Here is a 6604-nt window from a genome sequence, read left to right as displayed (position 1 = left end):
CAACCAGTAAGAGAAACATATGTTCACAGCATACAGAAAGACATCCCCATCACAGCATTTTGAGCATTGTGTGTTGAGTAGTACTCTATCTGTCTAAGGATGTGTCCATTGATTTTCTTTTTAATGAGCATCTTAATTGTTTTGGCTTTAGGGCCATAATGAATATAAATACCACTGAAGTCTTTGGTCCATATGCACTTTTATTCCTGTTGGGTCAATACTTAAGAATGGAAATGCCTGGTTTTAGAGTAGAGATGTATTTAATTTGATAAGAAACCAACAATGAGGACTATTTGACTACTATTATAAGACTGGTACTCAAGGATTACCCCTTCATAGTCTGAAACTCAGCATTGTGAACCCTTACAGCTTCTTGAGGGACAGAGGTGCCACAATCACCTTTGTTCTATCATTTGATCTTTTTCCATTGCTCGTGGCACTAAGCTGCTAAATCCTTTGGGGTTTCTGGAATGATAAGGACTTCTTTTGTTTTGATGAGGTGACTTGTAGTGGACTCCTGTCTAGTTTCATGCTCAGGGCTGGTCACCAGAATGAGAGTCACACTGGCAACTTGACCTTCAGTCTCTCTCATCATCATCTTGGGAAGGGAGGAGGATATCAAGTTAGTAGTTGGTTGTGCTTATAAATTGACATCCAGACAAATAGCTCTAAAGATGGAGTTCAGAGAGCTCCCCAAAGTGTGGTGACCCCTAACTCTTTGGGGATAGATGTGGCTATTCTTGGAACCCTCTGGGATTGGTCCTATGTATTTCTTCATCTGGATCCTTTACTATACCCTTTACAGCAAACCAGAAAGTGTGTTCCCCAACCTCTGCGAATTATCCCAGCAAATTTCTGAATCTGAGGAAAAGGCTGGGTTGCACAAATCACATTGGATTCCCAGCTAGCCAGAAGTACAAACAACAAGCAGGGACAAGTGGCGCTTTGGAATGGGTGATCTGGCTAGACTCTTGGTGAATGGAAGGTTGAAGATATTCTTGGTAGAGTGGAAGGGGTAGTCCATTTGATATCAGAAGGGAAGTGCTGTACAGAAAGAATTGAGTGTATACAACAGTCATTATCCTCCTTTGGTGGTAACTTTCCAAAGAGCTTGTTTTATGTATTTGTCAACAATGGGTGACAGTTCTATCTAATCCAGTTTCATAAACCCTTGGAATCATCAACCTTTTTACCTTTGCTCATACTGGTGGCTGGGCAATTGTATGTCATTGTGATTTTAATTGCCTTTCTCCATGACTAAGGATGGTGAGAACTTTTCCATGTGTGTATTGACTGCTGTGTCTTTGTTTGAGAAGTACGGAGTCAAGTCTTTCAGCTGTGACTTATAGTTGGCTGTTAGGTTAGTCAGTTTTCTGTTACTATAACAAATATCTGAGATAATTAACTTATTAATAGAAAAAGTTTTGTTTTGGCATACAGTTTCAGTCATTTAGCCTAGTTTTTATGTGCATTCTGGAGATCAAACTCAAATCTTTCACTTATATAACAAGCACATATTCCTATTGAACCTCCCGCCTCCCCATGGCCCCTATGCAAAGTCTTATGGCACATGCAGCTTTCTTTGTGGCCAAAGCCTAAGGAGAACCTTCATGCTGATATCTGAGTTATCTTCTCTGACACGCTGTTCCCCAAATTCAATCCCCTCAGCATCCTGACTGAATGAGTTCTCCCATCCCACTAGGGGAGGCCACTGCTGTCTGTGGAATCTGTTACTTACACTACCACTTAGATGTGTCCTGGGCAGAAAGATGGGTTGCCTGTGCAATGTAGCTCTCATGTTTCTTTGCTCAGGGCTCAATGACTGTTATCTTAAGTCTTTATAAGCCCTGAACAAAGCTCTTGGCACATATTAGGTGCTTAGTCAGGTGTTTCCACAGGAGGAGGGCAGGATGAGTTTGGCTCATTGAAGTCCCAGTTCTGGAAATACCCAGAAAGCTATTGAAATGATCAACCCAGAGAATCGCTCTTCTCTCCTTCGCCCACACCCGGCTTCCCTCAGCAGTAACCAATTTTCTCCTCAGAAGCTGGCAAGCATCTTCTGCGCATTTGAGTGACTCCGTTTGTGAGACTTGGAGCGTGGAGGTCAGGAGCAGAACCAGACTCATCCGCAGTTGAGACATGCATTGTCCTCTGGGGCATGAGATAGAGTCTTCTGAATCAGCTAAATGCTCTCTGGAAGAATTATTGGTGGGGAGGGGAGGCCGTGAACAACCTGATCTACATACATCATCATTCAGCTAGACCCTGCCTTAAGATTTCATGTTACCAAGAAAACATTTCCCAGGGCTGTTCAGAGAGGAGGAGGAGAGAAATGCAGGAGGTCTCAGTGGGGAGAAGCCATGTCGAGCACTACAGATGAAAGAAACCCCCAGTCCAGGCCTCCTGCATTTGCCTTGAACAGTCTAAGCAGGCTCCTCGTCCTGAGGCTAGTTTTCTGGAGCAGTGAGCCAAATGTAAATCCTGACATTTCCTTTGTCTTCATCTCCACAGGGAAGAGCAAGCTTGCTTCAGAGTCACCACTCCCCCCCCACCCCTACACACACACACACACACACACACACACACACACACACACACACACACACACCCTAACAAACACTCCCGTGTCCCTTGTGAGATGTGTCACCTGACTTCGGGGCAGTCACCCTTGTCTTGCCTTGGAGATAATTTTATAGTTTATATTCTCTTTTCCTTCCAACCAACATTTCCTCTCCTTCCACAAACACTTTCCTCTCCATGCCTGCATTTGAGTTCAAAAGCTCTAAAGACAAACAAAGGATTGAAAAGGCTTAATGTGTGAGTGTTTCCATTTTCCTCTGGGGGACAAAAGACAACAAGTTATGATTTTCTTCCTAGTAAACAAACTGTTTTCCATATGTCTCCGAGAGAAAACTGCTTCCCTGTGATTCTGTGCATTTCTCAGTCAACTCCAGCTGGGAGATCCTAGGAGCAGTGCCTTGCCTCTCTTGTGGGGGGGATGTGTTTTCCGACTCATCACTGAGCTGACTCACAGGCTGATCTCTGAGCTATAGTAATTGAGCCTGCAGAGCCCACTCCAGCTCCCTGCTTGCATGGAAGCCAGTGGGAGGGGGCTGAGCAGAGGGTTGCTTCTCCCGGCTCTGAGGGCTTCTGGGTAGAGTCCAGTGCAAGCTTGCCTCATGGCCTCAGGCAGCTGCTGCTGCCCTCACCCCTGCTTCTAAGCAGAGTAGAGCATCTGCCTCGCACAGAGGGGCAGGGCGGGGGGCTGTGCACTTTGCAGAAAGATGGTCCCCATGTGCCTGCTGCACTGCTGCCGTCTGGATTCTGGATCCTCTTTCTCCCTCTTCTCATCCTTGTTAGGACCTCAAAGCTCTTTCCCAGCCTTCGACACTTCCTCCTCGTTTTTTACCACGAAGCCCACACTGCTCAGCTCTCCCACAAGGTAAGCTCTTCACTGGCTGAGTCTGCACCGTGGCCACCTCCTCTAGGGTTGCTCCTTTTGCGGCCTTCTCCTGTCCTCACCACCCCCTCCGCACGCTCCCACCTGCTCTTTTCTAACAGTAGAGGTGCGCACAGCCTCCTGACTATCCTGGGCTTCCCTTTAGGTTGGAATGTGGTTCCTGGAGGTGAGATACCAATGGCTAAGCTGGCTGCCTCTCTTAAAGTCTCACACAGGATTCTTCCTGCAGGAAGCCTTTTTTCCTGGTGACATCCTTCACAGGGCTTCCCGCCTCAGGTTTCACTCACAAATAGGGGCAAATAGAAGGGGGGTACAGAAATGAAAATGAGGGAGGGCTCTTTCTCCCGGGTCCGTGGCACTGGCAAGATGAGCAAGTATTATGGTCTCCATACTGCCAGGAAGCCCCGCAGTCACCGACAGAACCAGAAATGGCATGATAAACAACACAAGAAAGCTCACTTGGGCACAGCCCTGAAGTCCAATCCTTTCGGAGGTGACTCTCGTGCGAAGGGAATTGTGCTGGAAAAAGTAAGGGTTGAAGCCAAAGAGTCAAATTCTGCTATCCGGAAGCGTGTCAGGGCGCAGCTCATCCATAACGGCAAGACGATCACAGCTTTCGTGCCCAACGATGGCTGCTTGAACTTCATTGGGGAAAAAGATGAAATTCTGGTTGCTGGGTTTGGTCAAAAGGTCACACTGTAGGTGATATTCCTGAAGTCTGCTTTAAGGTTGTTAAAGTAGCCAATATGTCCCTTTTAGCCCTATACAAAGGCAAGAAGGAAAGACCAAGATCCTAAATTTTGACAGTGGAAACACAGTAATAAATTTTCATATTCAGAAAGAAAGGAAGGAAGGAAGGAAGAAAGGAAGAAAGGAAGGAAGGAAGGAAGGAAGGAAGGAAGGAAGGAAGAAAGGAAGGAAATGAGGGAGGGGTGTAAGGACCACTTTACTTTGATCATATCTGCCTCCTCTCCCTCCTCCCCTCCTCTCCCTTCCCTCCTCCTCTCCCTTCTCCACTCCCTCTTCCTCCTCCGCTTTGAGGCAGTTTCATGTGTCTCAGGCTGCCCTTAAACTCACTAAGTAGTGGGAAATGACCTGAATTTCTGATCTTCGTGCCTCTACTTCCCAAGGGCTACAGTTCCAGGCATGTGCCACTGTGCCCAGTCTGCGTGGATCTGAGACTCGAACCGAGGGCTTTGTGCATGATAGGCAAGCACTCTGTCACCACAGCCACATCCCCAGTCCCGGCTTCTTCAGCTATCTCTCATATATGTAGTACATACAAACTCCTCTGGAGTACAGGTTTTTAAATTAACCTCCCTTTACTTCCAGCACCACAGAGAACGCAGACAGGCATTTGGTAAGAGCTTGGTGCTGGGACCGTGACTAGTCTCTGACCCATTTCTGAACTCATTTTCAACTAAGCTGCTATACCTGTTCCGTCAGGGTCACCTGTAGTAAAGACTCAGAAAACAATGACTCTGGCACATTTGGGAACTGTCTTCCTGCCCAGTCTCCCCTGTCACTGTCGTTATTTAGGTATGGTGGCATAGAGACTGCAGAACACATCCTTAGAATCTTTGACATTACTTCTCAAAATATGTAATCTTTGGCCTGGAGAGATGGCTCTGCTCTGTAGTTAAGACCCTTGCTCCTCTCGCAGAGGACCCAGGTTTAGTTCCCAGAACTCACATGATGTAACTCTGATTCCAGGGGATCCTATGCCCTCTTCTGGCCTCCATAGACATTAAACATATATATGATACACATACATTCATGAAGGAAAACAGTCACACACACATTTAATAAGATGTAGCCTAATTCTTCCCCTCTTGAGTATAGGTGGAACTTAATGATAATTTCCAATGAATAGTATGTTACAGATATGATGTGTTACTTTTGAGGCCATAAAAGACATAGATATTGCTGTTATGCTATGGGGTTTTCCCATCCACTCCTGGAGAGACCCACACAGGCACAGAGAATCCCTGCCCACAGGCAACAAGTGACCATCTTAGAACAAGATACCAAGCCTTCAGATGACTACAATCACAGCCAAAACTTTGGTTGTGGTCTTGGGAGAGATCTCCAACCACAGCCCCTGAGCTCAGCTATTCCCAAACACCCAAGCCACGACGGAGTCTAGACCAATAAATGTCTGTCTTAAACCACTAACTTCTGAGGCTAAATTATCATGCAGCCGGAGCTAACTAATATGATTTGCACTCTTGAATGTATACAGAAAAGGAAAGAGTGGGAAGGTTCTTCCAAGAAAAGGCTGTTCCATTCCAGAGAGGAAAGGAGAGCTTGGCTTACCAGTGGGGGAGCTGTGGAGGCTCCATTTGATGGATGGGTACATTTGAACCTGGGTCCTGATGTAGTTGTGTGACGAGGAGGTGGAGGCTTAGAGGCGCAGGTCCTTAGGGTGGGGCCTAACGAATGGGATCTTACAAAAGGAACCCTGTAGAGGAGGAGAGAAGTGGAGAACCTGTATCCCAGAAGAAGGCCTGCCTTCTGGACCTTGTCATTGCTGCTTGTTCTTGCTGTGCTAAAGCAGGACAAAGGCCTGGAAGAAGCCTTGTTTGGGTTCACAGCTCGAGAGGGGCATGCCCCATCATGGAGGAGAAAACGGGCCAGCAGGCAGGGAAGGCATGGTGGCAAATCAGAGAGCTGGGCAGCACAGCATGATGGGTAGGAGGGCTGAGATGTAACACTTCTAGACCTGTCCTGGACGGCCTTCCTAAAGGTCCCACAACTCTCCTAGAGAGTGCTGCGAGCTGGAGACCAAGGGTTTGAACACATAGTTTTACCCTCTCTTCACAGCCTTCCAACTTGGAAGAACTTAAGTTTTCTTGTTTACAAACCACTGACCCTGTGACATTTTGCTATAGTATCACAAACAAAATGGATGAACACGCCCATCTTGGGATCTCGTGTTTCCAGACTTCTCAGGAAGCCCTAAATGAACTCTGAACAGCATTGTTCAATCCAGCTTCATTTGTTTAATCCTCACAACCACCCTGCAAAATACTCCTATTGTCCCAGCTCTATGAATGAAGAAACCAAATGTGTGAGGGTGAGAGTGTCTGAGTGTGTGTGACAGTGTGTGTGAATATGGGACAGCCTGTCTGTGTGTGTGTGCAT

At 46.7% G+C, this 6604-nt stretch overlaps 1 pseudogene; it reads left to right on the top strand.

Moving 5' to 3' along the window:
- The first annotated feature begins 3826 nt into the window (after positions 1 to 3826).
- Positions 3827 to 4257, top strand: LOC101829302 (annotated as a pseudogene).
- The last annotated feature ends 2347 nt before the right edge of the window (positions 4258 to 6604 follow it).

The sequence above is a fragment of the Mesocricetus auratus genome, unplaced genomic scaffold (assembly GCF_017639785.1).
Source record: "Mesocricetus auratus isolate SY011 unplaced genomic scaffold, BCM_Maur_2.0 Super-Scaffold_100004, whole genome shotgun sequence".
Lineage (NCBI taxonomy): Eukaryota > Metazoa > Chordata > Mammalia > Rodentia > Cricetidae > Mesocricetus > Mesocricetus auratus.
This window is presented reverse-complemented; position numbering and strand designations above follow the sequence as displayed.